Source organism: Balaenoptera physalus, assembly GCF_965194825.1.
Source record: "Balaenoptera physalus genome assembly, chromosome: X".
NCBI lineage: Eukaryota > Metazoa > Chordata > Mammalia > Artiodactyla > Balaenopteridae > Balaenoptera > Balaenoptera physalus.
Window position 1 is genome coordinate 34,537,338 of NC_138903.1, and position 21,488 is coordinate 34,558,825.

General features: G+C 39.7%; 1 protein-coding gene across 11 annotated transcripts in view; it reads left to right on the top strand.

The window, feature by feature from the left end:
• The window catches only part of SYTL5 (synaptotagmin like 5), a 292,517-nt gene that overhangs the window by 211,532 nt on the left and 59,497 nt on the right, over nucleotides 1-21,488 (top strand). Inside the window, exon 19 of one of the 11 annotated variants that reach the window (XM_082446459.1) lies at nucleotides 20,324-21,092. The exons of 9 other annotated variants lie outside the window; for them this stretch is intronic. The gene's annotated coding sequence lies outside the window, so the exon portion shown is untranslated. Of the gene's footprint in view, nucleotides 1-1,180; nucleotides 10,268-20,323; nucleotides 21,093-21,488 lie in introns of those variants that run through there. One more of the 11 variants, XM_082446444.1, reaches the window with a different exon arrangement.

Consider the following 21,488-nt stretch of genomic DNA (forward strand, 5'->3'; position numbering starts at 1 on the left):
CTGTTGTGAATAGTGCTGCTGTGAACATTGGGTGCATATATCTTTTCAAATTAGTGATCTTTGATTTATGCCTCTTCCTTACCCCGAGGCAAAATCAATCAGGAAATCATATCGATTCTACCTCCTAAATATCTCAAAAGCCTGTGCATTTCTCACCATCTCCATGCCACCACCCGAGTACAAGCCACCATTATGCCTCTCTACGATTATTACAGGTCTCCTAGCTGCTATCTTTGCAGCCACTCTTGCCCTCCCTCAATCCACTCTCCATAGGGTGGCCAGATTTTCCCAACATGTTATTTTAAAATGTTCAAACATGCAGAAAAGCTGAAATGATTTTACAGTGAGCACTTATACCTACCACCTAAATTCGACTTCTACCGCCAGCTATACTTTCTCATCATTCATTGTCTACCTGTACATCCTCAGAGTGATCTTTTAAAAAACACATCTGATCGTGCTTTAAAACCCTCCGTGGCTTTCCATTGCCCTGAGAATAAAATCCAAATTCTTGCTCAGGGCCTGCCAGGCCCTGTCTGAGATGGTTGCTTCCTCCTCTCGAGCTCACCCCGGGCCATGCCTCTTTCCCTCCCCTGCTCTGCGGCCACGCAATGCATTTTTCTGCTTCTCAATCGTGCCAGCCTTTATTCCATCTCATGGCCTTTGCAAAGAAATCTGCTTGCTCCTTCTCCTCATCGGCCTGATTTCCACTCATCATCCAGGTCTTGAACATTACCTGCTCAGGGAAACGTCTCCTGACCCCCCCTCTGCCTGACTAGGTCACAACAGCCTGCCTCTCTTTCCCCTTCATTACATACATCGCAATTTTCATAAATGATTCACGTAATGAGCCCTTTAATGCCTGTGTCAGTTCACTCCCCACCACATCCCTAGAATGTAAGATTCAGAAGGGCAGAGACAATATTTATATTTATATTATTTCACAGCTATATCCCCTGTGCTTAGTTCAGAGTAGGTAGTTTGAAAATATTTGTGGATTAAGTGAAAATGAAAAAAAAAAGGAACATCAGAGAATGTTAGACCAGATAAGGAAACTGGGACCCACATAGATCAAGAAAAATCTCCGACTGTGATTGCCGATTGGTCTTTTAAAAGCAACGTTTCTATAAGTACTTTAGTTACAACCCTAAACAGCTCATTCCAGCTTCTCTTGGCATAGGTAAAAGCACAGAGTGTGATCTCCAGCCCAGCATCTCAGCTTCTCAGAAGAAGAGGCCATGGCCTTGCCTGGAGGATCCTACTTAAAATTTGGAGCAGCCCTCAATTTTCCCTCAGTTGAATCAGACAAGTTGTAAAGGGACATGGGCAACCTTACAAGCCTGACTTTATCCATTCCGTTTGTAAATAGCACCTGCAGGATATGTGGAAGATCCAGGGTATCAGCTCTCATTTCGCTTATGTTGTTACTGTCATTGGAATTATCAGGATGTAGATTTTCCAGGTCACAAAAGCACCAACAGCAAAGATATTTTGATGGGGCTTTTTATTTTGGCGTCCTTTTCCTTAAGGAATTTAAACAAATATATGACCAGTCATCATTAAGTATTGATACATAACTAATGTGTGAATTGAGCCCCCCTGATTCACAGTAATATCAACAGCATCGTCACCTGCTACCCCAAGGTTTCTATTGTGCAGGGGAGGAGAAACCTGTGGAAAAAATAAGGGCAAAGCCCACTTTTAGAAGCAAAGTGGATGAAGATATCAAGTCCCAGAAGCACCACAGAAAGAAATACTGTGGCATTTTGGGCTGTGATCAGTGTTTGTTTTTTCTTCCACGTAGATATTTCACACTAAACTGAGCATTGCCTTTAGAAGTTGGCAGAAGGGCTTTCCTCCCACAATGGTATATTTATGGCCTCTGAAATTAAAGAAAATAAATAGGACGAGGAAGTTTATACAGGCCAAACTATAACAAAAATCAGATCTTGCAAGGTTTGAGCAAGAGCCGTGGAAATTGGGCCACATCAAGGATTCCAAAAGATTTTTTGAGTCATCTGAGGTGTGAATTTAATACATTGATTCCAGAGCATTGCTCCAAACCTACTGAACAAAATCTCCAGAAAACTTCATCATTTTTATCAAGCTTCTTAGGTGATTCTAATACAAGTGGATCACAGTTTGAGAAAGACTGCATTAGAGGACAAATTATCTTGACTATATTATTTGGACCAACTCTACATCATGATGACAGATTGGCTTTGGCTAACCTGGACATTATTAATTGCAAGGCAACCATGGTGAGGTGGAAGGAGCCTAAACTTGAACTCAGATTGACATAAGCTCAAGTCTTGACTACTTACCAGCCATGTGACCTCAGTCAAGTTAATTATCCCATCTAGGCCTTGATCTAGTTGCCTGTAAAATAGGGATAATTGGGCTGCCTTGTAGTAATTGAAGATATCAAATGAGGTAATATATGTGAATATGCTTTGTAAATTTTAACCCACTGTGACAAAAAAAAAAGGTCATTGTTAGTGATCTAGAGATAGCAATCTGTAGCTCATAATCTCTTAGGCCCTTCTTTTCCTGGGTGTTTGGCTAGGTCTTAATCATTCTATGTACAATGAAGTGGTCTCCAGTGTACAGCAACAATACAAAAAAAAAAACCTTACTTTGCTATGTCACGCATTGTGGAATTTCCTACTGCATCTGATTAGATAGTAAGTTTTGCAAAAGTGTTTAATTTGAGGGAGAGAAAAACTGGTCAGTTTTTTGTTAAGATGTTGTGGAACCCATAAGCAAACTATCTTTCCACCCTTTTCCTTAACGTTCTTTCAGTGTAATGACCATCTCTTGCTATGGCCCATTGCTTATCCCCTATGTCAGGGAGATCAAACCTACCTTCTTCACAGGGATGTTGTTCAGAATCACACTTTTTATCGACAGAAGGAAATTTACCATTCTCTCAAAAGAAATTCCATAGAAATACAAACTTCTGTTGTCATTATGAGGAATGCATAGTGTTTCAAAGATTAGCAATTGTACCTCATTTACCACATTAGAATTTATTGAACTGTTCCAGCAGAGGGTTCCTTTCATACTTGGAAAAGGGAGGTAGAATATATAGTTAGTATTGCCTATAAGTGACAAAATATGCATATAGCGAGTAGATCATATTTTTCTTTCCAGTATTTCAGCACAAGAGGATAATTGTCTCTAATCGTTTTCCTTTTTCTCTGATTGAGGCAGACACTAATAAAACAAGTAAAATATTTTATTATAATAGTTATAGCAAAAGTTTAAATCATGGGCGTTTGCTGAGGAAAAAAAGTCCATAGAAGGGCAGAGAACTAGATACGGATTTGAATCAAAATATTTTCTTTTTATCCCTTTATTGTTAGATCTGCTTACTTTGGGAAAGGAATCTGATTGTTCTTTCTAAGCATGTTTTTCTACTTAGCCAGAGGTTCATTTTGTCTTCAGAAAGTTGAAACTTGTTTGTGCAGATCCATGGGAATTGATGAGTCCTAACAGTAAAATTTTTTAAATCTTTCACATTTGGAAACAAGGAAGGAAGGGAGCCATTCCACCACAAAACAGTTTATGTCAATCATTTATGTCTGAACTGTAGTTAGAGCGATTGAGTTTTGGGAATATATTTTCTTTTCCATCCTTTCCAATATTCATAATTCATAAATTGACATTTTTGAAGAGAGATCATTGGCTTTCAGTTGATATGAAGAAAGAAATGTCTAGACTTTCCTGAATCTTCTTGCTTTTGACCTTCTTCACTGCCCACAATTAATTTGTCCTCCTTGATTCCTAAATATCGTCTTACATTGTGCCTCTGACTGATGGGGTGCAGCCCAGAACCTTAGGAGATGCCCTCAATGCTTTATGCCACTTGGATTAATGGAAATGTTATTATTAATTTTCAGCTCTTTCCTATCACCTCCGAACCCAACTCTGTTAGAGTCATTTGTTTGCAAAGCATCTGAATGCACAAAGCCAGGTTGGGGGGAGGGGAGTTGCCCTGGCTGCTTCCCAGGGTGTCAAATTTTAAGGGGTACCAAACATCCCTGAAAAGGTAATGAGGTGGGGAACTCCTCTCAAGAAAAGTATGGTATTAGCAGGAAGAAATAATATCTGCTTGAGTAGGTAAGTGAGGAGGGGACCCCATAGCTGAAGAGCAATTCGTGGTTGATGAAAGACAGGTCTGATCAGAGACAGACAGGGTTTGTTTTGCTGAATGGGGGATATAACTTGGTCTAGGCATGAATTGCTAAGGACATAGGGAAAAGGGGGTTTGCCTCCACTGGAGATTCCCCTCCATTGGAGATTTCCTTTATCCCTTCCACCAGGCAGGATTCCTCAAAATCAACGGTGTACAAATATTTAAAGAACCTCTGAGACGGGCACCACATCATCGGGGCAAGAACTGGCCCAACTCTGAATGCGCTAGGTCCCCATTCCTGGATTGAGTGTAGTTGTCCACAGGCAGGCTGCTTTGCTCTGGGCCTGAAGATGAGTCCAAGGGTTTAGTGGAGTGGAGAGGGAAGACACACTTTCAATACCCTAAGAACAGCTGAGGATCACTGGGTTACTGGGACACTGGAATGGCAGCTCTCCTTGGGAAGAAGCATGAGCGGTAATTTTCCAAACTCTGCCGATGACCAGGTCACCTATATCTGCCTTGTCCCTGGCACCTGCCTGCTTTGGCTGCCAATTTACTCTCCTAAGCTCCTGCTCTGATACGAAGTTGATCTCTTTGTTTGTTTTTAAATTAATCGACTTACTGAGAAGTTAGAGCAGTATTAGGTTTACAGAAAAATTAAGCAGAAAGTAAGAGTTCCCATATACTACCACTCCCCTCCCCCTGCAAGTGTCTCCTGTAATTAACATCTTTCGTTGGTGTGGTATGCTTATTATAATTGATTAACCAATATTGGTACATTATTATTAATTAAAGTCCATAGTTTATATTAGGGTTCATTCTTGGTGTTTTACAGTTGTATGGGTTTTAGCAAGTGCCTAATATCATGTATCCACAATTACATTATCATACAGAATCATTTTGCTGCCCTAAAAATCCCCTGTGCTCCAACCTCTTGCAACCACTGGTCTTTTTTACTGTCTCTATAGTTTTGCCTTTTTTCAGAATGTCATATAGTTGGAATCATACAGGATATAGCCTCTTCTGGCTTGCCTCTTTCACTTATTGATATGCATTTAAGGTTCCTCCATGCCTTTTTGTGGCTTGGTAACTCATTTATGTCTTTTTTTTTCATTGTGGGAAGAGCACTTAACGTGAGATCTACCCTCTTAACAAATTTTGAAGTGCACGATACAGTATCACTGTTTTTTGGTGGGGGGGAGAGAGAGAGAGAGAGAGAGAGAGAGAAGGTTGAAAGATATAAGAAACAGTAATATTTTTAAAATTCCCTTGGGAATTCCCTGGCGGTCCAGTGGTTAGGACTCTGTGCTCTCACTGTCAGGGGCCCGGGTTCAATCCCTGGTCAGGGAACTAAGATCCCACAAGCCTCACGGCCAAAAAAAAAGAAAGAAAATTCCCTGGAGATGATGGGAGGTCTACATTCATTTTGCTAGTTTTCTTGGTTCTATTGTTGGCTACAAATGACTGTTCCTATTTACTTGTCTTGCCACATATAGTACACAATTAGTAGCAATGCTTAAACACTTAACATGCCTACTTCTAAGCTTCTGTATGGAATATGCACCCCAGACCAAAGCTTTGTGCCACTCTGTACTTACTGCAAAGTGTAATGTCTTTTTCATTAAATTCACTTTCCTAAGATCTCTCCTGTGTTCTATTACAAGTTATTCCTGGGTACTTGAAGATGCATATCCTTGAAGATGTGTGTCACCTATGCCTCCTGTTTTTATACTTACTTGTCTTTGGAGCGAAGCTCATTTGCTGAATTGAGACACACAGATTGCATGACTATCCGGTGTCTGTTTCTAAGGCTAGGATGACGTTGAACTACTCTTCGTGGTGCTTAGCTGATGAATCTAACCCTCATTTTGGTTCTTGCTCACTTATTTTCCTGTAAAGCTGAACCCTGACCCCATCACTCCCTTTGCCCTCCCCTCGGTAAATCATGGGTAGTGGCAAGGGACGGGATCAGAAGTGACATTTATTGAGCACCTAGTGTACGTCAGGGGCTTTACAAATTGTTATCTAATTTATTATCTGTGTTTTAAAAAGACAAAGGACCAAAAAAAAAGAGACATGAGTCTCAGAGAGGTTAAGTAACCCAACTAGTGTATAATAGAGCCTCACCCTACGTGGAGCTCCCCATTTCAGATCCCAAAGCCCATGCTCTTCGTTCTTCACCAAAATGTACCCCAGATAGAAATTCTGTGCTTGTTATGAGCTGGAGACTTGCTTCTCAAAGTGTGATTCATGAACCAGCAGCATTAGCTTTACCTCGGAGCTTGTTGGAAATGAAGAATGTTGGGTCCCAAGCCAGAATGAATCATAATATTCATTAGAACAAGGTCCTTAGTTGATCTGCAAGCACAATAAACTTTAAGAAGCACTGGTGTAGAGAATATGGCAGACGGGACCTTGGTATTTAAGGTACTTGATACTTAAAAGACTGTTAGTTGTAGTTGATGTGAACATTGGCCTAAGACACACCCCATTTATCAGTCTTTTCTCTTTTTAAAATTTTTATTGAAATATGGTTGATTTACAATGTTGTGTTAGTTTCAGGTGTACAGCAAAGTGATTCAGTTGTGTGTGTGTGTGTGTGTGTGTGTGTGTGTGTATTCTTTTTAATATTCTCTTCCATTATAGGTTGTTATAAGATATTGAGTATAGTTCCCTGTGCTATACAGTAGGTCCTTGTTGGTTATCTGTTTTTATATAGTAGTGTGTATATTTTAATCTCGAGCTCCTAACTTATCCCTCCCCCACCCCTTTCCCCTTTGCTAACCATAAGTTTGTTGTCTATGTCTGTGAGTCTATTTCTGTTTTGTAAATAAGTTCATTTGTGTCATTTTTTTAGATTCCACATATAAATGATATCATATGATATTTGTCTTTGTCTGACTTACATCCCTTAGTATGATAATCTCTAGGTCCATCCATGTTGCTGCAAATGGCATTATTTCATTCTTTTTTATGGCTGAGTAATATTCCTGTGTGTGTGTGTGTGTGTGTGTGTGTGTGTGTGTGTGTGTGTACCCCATCTTCTTTATCCATTCATCTGTTGATGGACACTTAGGTTGCTTCCGTGTCTTGGCTGTTTTAAATAGTTCTACTATGAACATTGAGGTGCATGTGTCGTTTTGAATTAGAGTTTTCTCTGGAGATATGCCCAGGAGTAGGATTGCAGGATCATATGATAGCTCTGTTTTTAGTTTTTTAAGGAAACTGCATACTGTCTCCATAGTGGCTGCACCAATTTACATTCCCAGTGTAGGAGGGTTCCTTTTTCTCCACACCCTCTCCAGCATTTATTATTTGTAGACTTATTGATGTTGGCCTTTCTGACCGGTGTGAGGTGATACCTTATTGTAGTTTTGATTTGCAATCAGTCTTTTCTTTGAGTCCTTTCTCTTCCTCGATTTTGATTTCTCCCCATCAACACATGCATGCTTACTAGCATCCTTTTTTTTCTTGTGTTCTCCTGTTACTATCCTGAAGACATTCCCCAGTGTGTAGCTGACCTCATTTCAGAGTACGTGCAACGAAGACCTGGCTATTTTTTTATTATTATGGATGAGTCTTCCAACCTGCTGAATCCAATGAGGACCGACTGAACCCAGATACAGTCTCCTCTAAGCCTGAGGAAGTAGAGCCCATAAAAGCTCTATTTCATAATACCAGTCGGACAGACATCTTCTAGATGATGTCTCTTCTACTGTCAGTCAATATTTAGCACTTGTGTGGCTGATGTTAATCAGGTATGGAGAAAAGCATTTGGAGACCAGCTTGGCTTAGGCCAGTGAAAAATGTGAGGCCTGAGTCAGGAATACATTTTTGTTCATCCTGCAAAAGGATGAAAGAGGGTAATAGCTCTGCTACTTGTTGTGGATTTTGAGCAAGATGTTTCCACTCTCTGAGCCTCAGTTTTCTCCTCTATAAACTGAGGGGCTTGGACTAAGTGCAATCCAACATTCCCTCTAGTTCTAAAGTTCTCTGATACCTTGTGCATGCTGAAATTCACTGACTTTAAGAAGCCGTTGATCGTAAGGTGCAGCAGGGCTTCAGATACCACTAAAAAATGCAGCCAATTATAACTGTAAGATGTTGTTCTGGATGTTCTACCTCTGTCTTTGCTTTTTTTTTCTCTTTGCCCTTCTTCACACTGCTCTATGCCCCAAGAGGCCAACCTTAATGAACTGCTTCATTGGGGATGTCTTGCCCTGTGGATTTGGGTTGGGATTGGCCAAAGGAAGGAACCAGTAGGAGACTGAATGGTGGGAAGAAAGTGAGATTGATACAGTTCTTCCCTTGGCTCTTTCCTGCTGGGTCACAAAGTGCCAGGGGTTACATTCCTCTGCTCAGGATTATAGCTCCTGGCAGGTGACCTTCTCCTCCAGCTGGACCTACGGTCACCACTCCCTCCCTTCACCCCTTCAGTCCTATGAGTGGTAAAGTCCTCGACTGTGGCCAGTTTCACCATCCCTCATTACTTTCCCTTAACCTTGACCACACCTTTATCAATAGTTTTTTATTAATTTTTCCTCAATGTCACAGTCACAGTTTCAGTGTTCCATTTGTTTCTGGCTGGGACCCTAACTGATACAGTAATTGGTATTGGGGTGTTCTTAAGAAGTAGGCTCTCAAAATAGAATTTTAGCTCTGTGTTTGAGAAGCGTTACAGGCATGTGGCAAAGTAATAGATGCTTAGTTAGTCTGTTGGAATGAATGGGAAAAAAATGATCTTCCGATCTTTGTGCCTCTAATACCCAGAAAAAAACCACGTAGCCAGAAATTAAGAGGGATTTCTCTTTTAGGTTTCTCAGAATGTGCAAAGATGGTCATTGAAAGAAGTGTGTTCCCTTAAAAAGATTCCCTTTGGTCTGTACAATAGACACCCCTGCTTCTGATTATCTTTGCTGAGAGGAATGAAAAAAAATTTTCCCAGTCAGTATTTGGGTACCAGGTACTAGAGACTTTATTGCTTTGCTCTGGTAAAGACAGCACATCTGGAGTAGCAAGAATGCCATCAGTATGGTGGATGAGTCTGCTATTCCATATGTAAAGACAATCAGGACTCCTCTGGAGCCCATTGTAGCAAAGACCAGAGAGATGGTGATCTTTTCTTAGATAAGAGAGTAAAGATAAACTGTTCTCTGTCATGTGAATGCACCATTATACTTAGACTCAAAGAAGATGTTACATGGTCTCTCCTCTGACCTAGAAACTCAATTTACAGTGAAGAAAGTGCATCTGGGAGTTCATGCTATGGAATTCATTGGTCTTACCATGTGTCTGAGCACCTGAGAATAGCTGGTTTGATAGAAGAATGGAATGGTTTACTCAAAGCTCAGTTATAGAATGAGCTGATATACAATGCTTAGTGAGGCTGGAGAGAATCTTACGTGATAGAGTATATGCTTTAAATCAGCAGCCAGAATATGGTGCTGTGGCCCTTGTAGCCAAAACCCATGGGTTAAGGGACAAAGATGTGCAAAGGGGGATGGCCCTTCTCGTTGTTATACCTAACAGCCTACTTAAGTAGTTTTTCCTATATGTCTGCATGAACTTGGGTTCAGTGAGCCTAAGGGCTGTGGTGTCCAAGGAAGGCACTAGCATTTTTACATAGGAAACAGTCATGGTTCTATTATATTGGAAGCTGAGAATGCCTCTTAAATATCTGGGGCTCCTCACACCACTAAACCTACAGGTAGAGAAGAGGTTACCTGTACTAGCTCAGGTGATTATCAAGAGGAAATTGCGTTGCTCATCTGCAGTGGTTACAAGGAGAACTATGGCCAGAGCTCAGGGGATTTATTGGGGCATCTCTCAGTACTCCATAGCTCAGTCATCCTGGCCAGGGGAAAACTGCAGCAACCCAATAAAAACGGCCACTAAGGAATCAGATCCTTCCCGAATGAAGGTTTGGGTCAATCCTCCAGGTAAAGCAATTCAGCTGAAGTGCTGGCAGAGAGTCAGGAGAATTTGAAATGATTATTAACGCAGATCTCATGACCAGCTACATAAGTGGGATTGAAGCATCTTTGTTTGGTCTTGATTAACTGTTTCTTCCACCCTTTTTCTCCAGCTAGCTTCTGGGAAGAGCGCTGGTGGTAGCTAAGATTTTAAGTTTCAGGTATGAAACTTAAGTTTCGCGTATGAGCGAACGGATCCAGTAGTCGACAGTCAGGAAACGTTCTGATAGTATCTGACAGATAGTAAATAGTTCAGGCTTTATGGGCCGTCCAGCCTTTGTTGCAACTACTCATCTCTGCCACTGTGGAGCAAAAACAGCCATAAGCAATATGTTAAAAATGTGTGTGCCTGTGTTCCAATAACGCTATTGACAAAAACAAACGGCCAGGCTGTTGGCTCTAGTTTGCTGACTTCAGTAGGTGATGGGGACATGAGATTTTTATTCAGACAGAAGAGTAGATGCTGAGGGTAGAAGGGGTGAACTGTGCTGGTTGATCTCTGTCTGCCTGACCAGAGTCCCTCTCTGCAGTTTTCGAAACTGTGCTTTGCTCCTTCACCCTCTGGTTTTCAGTTGGGTTTGGCCAACTGGAGCCAATAGTGGGAGATGAGAGAACAGGAGGAGAAAAAGTTCAGGGTATTTATTCCCTGTGCTCCTTCCCTGCTGAGCTGAGGGTTGTTAAAGGCTGTGTTTCTCTATCACAGCTCTGCTTAGGTGGTCTGTCCTAAAATTATACATAGAGTTCTTTCTGAGTTCCAGTAATCACTCCCTCCGCTTGCCCTTCAGGCCTAGGGTGGTAAATGTCCTCTGATGCTACTAGCTTTGGAGTGCCTCAGTATCCCTTAATGGTTCCTTTTACCATGCTCACCCGTTGTAAGTAATCCTTTCATTATGTCGTCTTCAATTCCCACTAGAATCTGCCATCCATTTCCCACCAGGACTTAGACTCAAAAAATGTCATTGATTGTAAGACACTCTTCACTTCAGAGATGTTAAAATATGGGGGGAAAAAAGTGCATCTCAGGATCAATGAAGTATGCTAATTGCAGTATACTCCTGGTGAATGAATGAACCAATGAATGATTAGTATTCACAGTGCAGCTCACCTCAAAGGACAGCTACAGTGGAGTGCTGTGACAGATTGCGTGTTATTCAGAATGAACTTCAAAAATCAGAATCAACATTGATTCTTCTTAAGTGCTTAGATGCTCTTTCTTAGTCTTGAGACGGGTAATCAATGGCAAGGTCATGTCCTTGCCCGGGACTTCTAACTGTTACACCAGAGCTAAAACATTAGAATGCTCTTGAGTCATTCCATTTCTCTTGAAATGAGATGACTCCAAAGAAACAGCTACCGACCTGGGTACAATTTGGTTTTTGGTGAAGCAGGCCAACTGACTGTTGTTTGTGACTCTTCATGAACTGAGTTCAGAGCTTTCTACAAGAAGAGAATGGTCCGGGAACACATCAGAGCCCTCACAAGTTGCAGTTAACTCACATTCACTGCCCTACGTGACAACTGGCATATGTTCTGGCCAAGCCTATTTTAACAGCCATGGGCCTTCTTTACGGCCTAAGACATTACTTAGCCTAGGCTGCCTGTCTAGAACTTACCAACTCTTTAGCAAAACTAGTGACCCGATCTGCATAGGCTGTCTGATTACAGAAATCTAGCAATAACTGAGGCTACTCAGACTAGTACAAGAGCTACGGTGCCTTTGGAAAGTCTGCTGTGTTTCCTTTTTCTAATTCTTAAGTTCCTAATTGTTCCCACAGAGAGAAAGAAACAAGTGTCTCTCCTCTGGCCCTCCTCTGGAGCAAAGCAACTCAGACCACTGGTCCATGATAAAATAAGGAGCTTACATCAGAATGTAAATCAATGCGCTGCTTCCCTTGCTGAGAAAGTTTTGCTCTCAAAAAATATCAAACTAAATAATGCATTTATTGACATTACTGATTTACATTCTGGGGCCAGCTTCCTATCTCTTTGTGAACCACTAACAAATGGTCCAGGGACCAGTGGCCAGTAGGAAGACTATACTCCAAGGAGCATTCCTCTAGAGGGCCTTGGAAATCAGTCCCTTCACAGGATGGTCTTCTAAATTGCTGCCACTTATTGAGAAATGAGAGTATTTCTTCCCATTCCAATTTTCCAAGAAAGAGGTGACTCTTTTCTCCAAGCCTTTGAATCCATACTTACTCTCAGAGGGCATCAGAAACCCACTTAATAGCCTGCCCAGGAGTCAAATGGAATTCCATGAGACTCACAGACACATCGAAAGATACTCAGAGAGAAGGATTCAGATTTGCTCTGTGGTCAGACAGATGACAGTGTTTCAGTCCCATTTGAAATCACTTTGTTAGTCCCAGGGCACTGCTGCCTAAGTACAACATCATCCTACAGGGAAACTTGTCACTTCTGATGGAGAGAGAGACAGACAAACAAAACAAAATCCCAAACTCTGTGCACAGAAATTAAATTTCCCCCGAGCTTCGACACAGCCATGGAACAAACAGAAAAACAAATCCTTAGGCTGAGCATCTTCAGAAATGACATGATAATGATAGAAATGTATTCCACTGTGTGTGCACGCGCGTGTGTGTGTGGATGTATGTATACCACATCTTTATCTGTTCATCGGTCAGTGGACACTTAGGTTGCTTCCATGTCTTGGCTATTGTAAATAGGGCTGCTGCGAACATTGGGGTGCATGTATCTTTTCGAATTAGAGTTTTCTCTGCATATATGCTCAGGAGTGGGATTACTGGATCATATGGCAACTCTATTTTTAGTTTTCTAAGGAACCTCCATACCGTTTTCCATAGTGATTGCACCAGTTTACATTCCCACCAGCAGTGTAGGAGGGTTCCCTTTCTCCACACCATCTCCAACATTTGTTATTTGTAGACTTTTCAATGATGGCTATTCTGACTGGTGTGAGGTGATACCTCATTGTAGTTTTGATTTGCATTCCTCTAACAATTAGTGATGTTGAGCAGCTTTTCATGTGCCGATTGACCATCTGTATGTCTTCTCTGGAGAAATGTCTATTTAGATTTCTTGCCCATTTTTTGATTGGGTTGTTTGTTTTTTTGATATTCAGTTGTATGAGCTATTTGTATATTTTGAAAATTAAGCCCTTGTCAGTTGCATCATTTGCAAATATTCTCTCCCAGTCCTTGGGTTGTCTTTTCGTTTTGTTTGTGGTTTCCTTTGCTGTGGAATGGAATGGAATACTACTCAGCCATAAAAAAGAATGAAACATTGCCATTTACAGCAACATGGATGGACCTAGAGATTATCATACTAAGTGTACTAAGAAAGAGAAAGACAAATACCATATGATATCACTTATATGTGGAACCTCAAATATGATACAGTTGAACTTATTTACGAAACAGAAACAGACTCACAGACATAGAAAATAAATCTATGGTTACCACAGGGGAGAGGGGGTGGGGGAGGGATAAATTAGGAGTTTGGGGTTAGCAGATACAAACCATTATATATAAAGTAGATAAACAACAAGGTCCTGCTGTATAGCACAGGGAACTATATTCAATAACCGGTAATAAACTATAATGGAAAAGAATATGAAAAAGAATATGTGTGTGTGTGTGTGTGTATCTGATCACTTTGTTGTACACCAGAAGCTAATACAACATTGTAAATCAAATATACTTCAATAAAAAAAATTTTTTAAATATGAGAAATCCATTTTCACGCTGCACATTCACCAGTAAAACTGATCCTGATTAACAAAGATAGTTGCCTTGCATCATTTCTCTGTCTTTCTCCTAAGGAGAAACAACTGCTATATTTTAGATGAGATAAGCATGCTTCTAACTTTGTAATGCAAACTCTAAACATTGGCCATAGGCAAAGAAGCAATGACTTTGGTAAGTGTTTATGTCAGTGGTTATACCGGCATCCTTCACACCTCATCCAAAATAGTGATTTACACTTTTGGCTGCACACGAGAATCCCCTTGTAAAGTCTCTCCAGGCCCTGTCTGCACCCAGGGAACTTCCATCATAATCTCTGGGGATGGCACCTAGGCATCAGTCTTTTTTAAAACTCCCCAAGTAATTCCATTGTGCATCCGAGATTAAGAAAGACTGACACAAATGGTGTTGAGAGAACTGGTAGGCTAAGTACGACGTTTGCTGAAAAAGACACACCCCTTAGGGCACTAAGCTAAGGGGAACCTTCCAGTATCTCTTCTGTGACTCCAGGTTCCAAATTTAATATTGTTAAAAAGCAAGTAAAGCAGGAAGGAGAGGAAATATTCGTGATTTCTTGTGAAGATTAAATGAGATAATGTGTATGTAGTGTTTGGATTCTCGATGGGTCAAAAGAGTCCGTTCATCCCTGCTATTCATTTCTGATTAAATTAGTGAAGGATTATAGAATTTATTGATAGAAAGATAGCTGCAGGGAATTTCCTGGCAGTCCAGTGGTTAGGACTCTGTGCTTTCACTGCCGAGGGTGCAAGTTCAATCCCTGGTCAGGGAACTGAGATCCCACAAGCCACATGGCGCGGCCAAAAAAAAAGGAAAGAAAGAAAGACAGCTGCAGACAACAGGAACAGGTGCAGCAAATTTGAAGGGATTTTCCCTTGCGCTTTGGGTCTCTACAAGGCACACTGTCCATGACTCCTGCCAGAGTTGAGAAAAAAGCCCAATTTTTGTTATTCTCACACGCCTTCCTACTCAAGCCTCTGTCACCGTTCCAGAATTATATTCACAATCAGTGCACTTCAGTTTAAGGCAGCAGTTCACAGTGTGGTCTGCAGGCCCTTGGGCATCCTAAAACCTTTTCGAGGGGTCGGCAAGGCCAAAGCTATTTTCCTTATTTACTTTTTCCCACTGTGTTGACATTTGCTTCGATGGTCCAGAAGCAATGGCGAGTAAAACTGCAAGCACTTCAGTTTCTTTGCCTAAATACACACACAGTAAGAAAATAAAACACCACTTTCATTTTTAAAAGTCCTGATGAAGCAGTAAAAATTATTAATGTCTTTAAATCTTGACCTTTAAGTACATGTGATTTTTAAGATTTTTTATGCGTGCCCAAGTTTGAGGGTTGTCTCAAGGAAAAGCACTAGTGCATAGGAGTTGCATATTGAACTGGCTGCATTTTGCAACTATTTTTATTTTAAAGAATGAATGACAGATAAACTATAGTTATTCAGGCTTGAGAACTGGGCACACATTTTCTCAAAAATGAACAAAGTGAGCCTGTCACTTCAAGGAAGACTATGTGCTGCCAATGATAAAATTTCAGCTTTGAAGCAAAACAGCTTCCCAATACTTAGAGACATTTCTGGTAGGAGGATTGGTGATGACATTAATCAAGGTGAATTTTTGATACTGTATAACAAATTTTATCGACCTTTGGAAGATCTTCCTGACTCAGTGAACCAATATGTTCTAAATGACCAATGCATCAGTTATTGAATACAAAATCGTGCATGGGTAAAAGATCCATTCAAAGTGCAAGATAGACCAATGGATTTTAATGCAACACAGTATACGAAGTTTTCCATAGTGACATTAATCTTTAAGGAACTTCCACTTGCTGAGTTCTGGCGAAATATAAAAGAAAACTATCTGTAGTTATCTAAATAAGGCTATTAAACTATTTCTCTCTTTTCCAAATGTATAATTCTGTGAAATCAGATCTTCTTCATATACTTCAATCAAAACAACATTGATATTGCAACAGACTGAATGGAAAAGCATATATGAAAATCTAGAAGTCTGCTTTTATGGCACACTTTGAAGAGACTTGCAATCATGCAAAATAATGCCACACATCTCGCTTTTTTTAAAAGTTTGAGAAGCATATGTAGTTTTTCTAAAAAAATGTGCTATCTACATTAGCATGAGTTTATTTTTTTCCTAAATGAATTGAAATATAAATTATTTAAAACTTTTTGAGTCTTAATTGAGGTACAACTGACATATATTATATTAGTTTCAGGTGCAAAACATGATTCAATATTTGTATATATTGTGAAATGATCACCATATGTGTAGTTAACATCTGTCACCATACATATTTACAAAAAATTGTTTTTCTTGCAATGAGGACTTTTAAGATCCACTCTCTTAGCAACTTTCCAATGTGAAATACAATATTAGTAACAATAGTCACCTTGCTGTTATATTACATTTCCATGACTTATTCATTTTACAGCTGGAAGTTTGTGCCTTTTGACCCCCTTTACCCATTTTACCAACTACCTCCGTCTCTCTGGTGACCACCAATCTGTTCTTGGGCTTGGGGTTTGTTTGTTTTTTAGACTTCACATATAAGAGATATCATATAATATTTGTCTTTCTCAGGCTTTCTTACTTCCCTTAGTATGATAATCTCTAGGTCCATCCATGTTGCTGCAGATGGCATTATTTTATTCTTTTTTATGGTTGAATAATATTCCGTTGTATTATATGTACCACAGCTTCTTTATCCATTCATCCATCGGTGGACACTTAGGTTGTTTCCATAGCTTGGCTACTGTAAATAATTCAGCAATGAATATGGGGGTGAATATATATTTTTTGAATTAGTGTTTTCATTTTCTTCAGATAAATAACCAGAACTGGAATTGCTGGATCATATGGTGGTTCTATTTTTAAGTTTTTGAGGAACCTTTATACTGTTTTTCATAGTGACTGCAGCAATTTACATTCCCACCAATAGTGCACAGAGTTCCCTTTTCTCCACATCCTCACTAACACTTGTTATCTGTCTCGTCTTTTTGATAATAGCCATTCTAACAGGTGTGAGGTGATATTTCTGTGGTTTTGATTTGCATTTCTCTGATGATTAGTAATGTTGAGCATCTTTTCATGTACCATTGGCCGTCTGTATGTCTTCCTTGGAAAAATGTCTGTTGAGATCTTCTCTCTGTTTTTAATTGGATTGCTTGTTGTTTTGCTGTTGAGTTGTATGATTTAATATATTTTGAATATTAACCCTTTATCAGATATATGATTTGCAAATATATTCTCCCATTTGATAGGTTGCCTTTTCATTTTGTTGATGATATCCTTTGCTGTGCAGAAGCTTTATTAGTTTGACTCTTTTTGCTTTTGTTGATTTCACTTTTGAAGTCAGAACCAAAAAATCATTGCCAAGATGATGTCAAGAAGCTTACTGCCTATGTTTTCTTTTAGGAGTTTCATGGTTTCAGGTCTCACATTCAAGTCTTTAATCCATTTTGAGTTGATTTTTGTGTACAGTGTAAGATAGTGATCTAGTTTCATACTTTTGCATGTGGCTGGTAGGTTTTCCCAACACCATTTATTGAAGAGACTGTCCTTTCCCCATTGTATATTCATGGCTCCTTTATTGTAAATTAATTGACCATACATGCATCGATTTATTTCTGGACTCCCTGTTCCATTGGTCTGTGTGTCTGTTTTTAGGCCAATACCATACTGTTTCAATTACTATAGCTTTGTAATGTAGTTTGAAATCAGGGAGTGGAGTGTGATGCCTCCAGCTTTGTTCCTTTTTCTCAAGATTGCTTTAGCTATTCAGGGTCTTTTGTAGTTCCATATGAATTTCAGAATCGTTTATTCTGTTTCTGAAAAATTACATTGAAATTTTGATAGAGATTGCATTGAATCTGTATATTTCATTGGGTAATATGGAAATTTTAACAATATTCTTACAATCGATGGGCACGGAATATCTTTTTGTTTACTTGTGCCTTCAGTTTCTTTTATCAATATCTTATAGTTTTCAGTGTACAGGTCTTTCACCTCCTTGGATAAATTTATTCCTAGGATCTTTTTGTTTCCTTCTAGTGTATTCTTCATTTCAGTTACTGTGTTGTTCATCGCTGATTGTTTGTTCTTTAGTTCTTCTAGGTCCTTGTTAAGTATTTCTTGTATCTTCTCGATTCGTGCCTCCATTCTCTTTCCAAGATCTTGAATCATCTTCACTATCATTACTCTGAATTCTTTTTCAGGTAGATTGCCTATTTCCTCTTCATTTATTTGGTCTTGGGGGATTTTACCTTGCCCCTTCGTCTGCTTGCTGTACAGTAGAAACTAATACAACATTATAAAGCAACTATACTCCAATAAAAATTAATTTTTAAAAAGTAAAAAAAAAAAAAGGTGCCGTGCTCAATAAATATGACACATGAATGAAAAAAATTATTCCTAGGTATTTTATTCTTTTTGGTGCAATTGTGAATGGGGTTGATTTCTTCTCAGTTTTAATTTCTAGCACAGTAAATATTGGTAGATGTAACCAACATAAATGAAAGTGCTTTGGAGTCCTCCAAAGGTTTGAGAGCTACTGGTTTAAGGAAATGTTTACACACATAGGCTAGCCTCATTTTCGTTATTGCACAGTTAAATTACTAATTCATCAGTTTGATCTTGTGGAGGTTTGGTTTTAGGCTTTGTTGAGCAGATCTATTTCAGTTTACCTTAGACCAGAGGCTTAGTCTTTACTTCTGGGTTTTCAGTGGAAGGCCAACTTGTTCAAAGAGCCCCTTTACCTTGCTTGATTCAATCTCCAGCACCGATCAGCTACTGAGATGTCTGTTCAACTGTTCTTTCAGCTGTTCTTTTGCCCCTGGACTCCTTGGAGCTTTGCTCTGCACATGCACACTTCAGGGGTTAGTTAAGGATTTGAGATGAATTTATAGGCATATTTGGAGCCTCCCTCCTTGTGGCTTTCTCCTCTCTCATGTCTCCTCCTCAATTTCTAGCCTCTCTAGCCACTCTACCTCTGTCTTCTGAATCCTTAGCTCAGTAAGACTGCATCCTTCTGCTTGAGCTCCATGTCCAATTCACCAAGCAAATGGAGGAGGCTTCTGAGGAAAAACCCGCTAAATGTGGATCTCATCCAGTGTGCTTCCATTCTTTGAGGGTCGTATCTTCTGTAGTCTTTGCCTGCTTTTGGTTGAATTCCAGTGAACTCAGGCGAGTTTTTTTGTTGTTGTTATTTTTCCAGATTTATAATTATCAGCAGGAGAGTTCGTATGGTATGAGCTACACTGCTGTTAAATGAAATGGAATTACTGTCTTTTCTCATATTTGAACCAAGATCAGCAAGGCCATGTCCTCATCTGTGGGGAGACAGCAGAGTCAATACCATGTCCTTGAAAAATACGTCCTCCTCCAGCTGTGCCATGTTCTAGAAACTCTGTTTTCCCACAATCCACATACTGACTCTAATTTTATATTGTCTTATCTATGTGCTTCTGATGTTGGGCCAACATCATTTTCTCGCAGACTACCCCTTCATCCTTGGTAGTTGGTCATCTATCTAACATCCTTTGCTCGTACTTGCGTTTTGTTATTGATTCACATCATTATATATGTCTTTTTAAAACATGCGTTCTGGTTTTTGAGCATTTTACATCATTGTGGACTTATAGTTCCAGCTGACATTAATCGTCATATTTTTGGTATTCAAACTGTAAGCAGTTGGCCTTTATTAGCTCTTTCTTCAGACTAACTTATTTATTCCTTCATTTTTTACTCTTTTTTGTTGAAGTATAATTTACCTACAATGAAATGTACCTATTTAAAGTGTACAGTTGGACGTGTTTTGAAAAATGTACACAGCCATGCAACCCATATCCCTATCAAGATAGAACATTTCTAACACCCCATGATGTTTCCCTTATGCTTCATTCCAATCAGTTTCTCCCCTGATAGATGAAACCACCATTGTGCTGATTTCTGTCACTACAGACTAGCTTTGTCTGTTTGCAAATTTCATATAAAGGGAATTATACAATATGTACTCATTTGGGTCAAGCTTCTTTCACTCAAGATGATTTTGAATTTCATCTGTATGTTGCACATATCAGTAGTTTGTTCAGTTTTATGGCTGAGCAGTATTCCATCTTGCCAGTTTATATATTCTCTTGGGCCATTTCCAGTGGGGATTATGATGAATAAAGCTTCAAGCCTTTTTGAAGCTTTATTTTTTGTTCTCTTAAGTAAATACCAAGGAGTGGAATTGTTGGGTCTTAGGGAAGTATGTTTAACTTTATAAGAAATTACCGGTTTTTCCAAAGGTATTTTATTGTGGTTTTCATTTTTTATTTCCCTGATGACTAAAGATGTTGAACATCTTTTCATGTGCTTTTTGGGCATTCATATGTCTTCTTTTTGAACTGTCTGATTAAATCTTTTGCTAATTTTTTAACTTGTATTTTGTTATTCACTTGCAGGGGCTCCTTATCTTCACTTTAAAAAAATATTACCGCAGTTACCTCTGAAAGTACTCTGACCTTCTGAAAACAGCAAGATGTCTCAGGCTCCCTTTTGAGTTTTCCTGCCCCACAAATGGAACCAACTACAGTTGACCCTTGACCAACACAGATTTGAACTGTGTGGGTCCACTTATATGTGGATTTTTTTTCAGTAGTAAATACTACAGAACTACATGATCTGAGGTTGGTTGAATCCATGGATGCAGAACCACAGATACAGAGGGCCCACTTTAAAGTTATATGCAGATTTTCAACTGTGGAGGGGGGGGTCAGCACCCCTTACTCCCACATTGTTCAAGAGTCAGCTGTACTCTCTAGGGAATCCTGTCACCTTCTTGTGGAACTCATGATGATAATCTGTGTAACCTCTCTTAGACCCTGAAACAAGAAGAGCCGGGCCCAGCCCTCACCATAGAGCCATTTCTGACCAGGGTGGGGGGCTGGACCTAGATCTTCCTGCCTTGAAGTCTAGGATAGGATACTTAGAAATCACCATGAGAGTTAGTTCTGGCCCCAAAACATTGTACCCTAAAATGGGAACTTCAGAGCCTGTCAAGTTCATCCATGCTGATTTCTATAATCCTTCAGTTATAAGCATGAGACGTCTTGCCAATCCTCTCACTAGTCTTCTGTTGTCCTGTCATTCTCATACTGCTCTGAGTATGCCCCAGCTGAACTCTCTCCCAGACCATTCTGTGATGCCTTCTGGATCACTGCCACACACACACACACACACACACACACACACACACACACACACTTCATAGTAAGCTAACCTTCCTATATCTTTGCTATCTTTTCAGAACATTCCTAAGTAAATCCTGACTTTCTCCTGCATCACTTTTCAAAGAGGATATTGTTCTTTCTTTCATACTCCTATATTTCTTGGTTGAAGGGTATTGCCGATATCTTCCCAGTTCTCCACTGCCCTTTCCAATTGTTGTTCATTTTTAACCTAACCTAAGCAAAAGACTTTGTCTGAGATTCCTGCCCCCTAGCATATGACTTTCCATCAACCTCCCCTTACAGCCACCAAACTACATTCTGTTCTCTCCTCCACACTTATATAAGCCTTTGGAACTTGAATCTCATTTATCTTCTCTGCCTTAACTCTTGCCAAGAG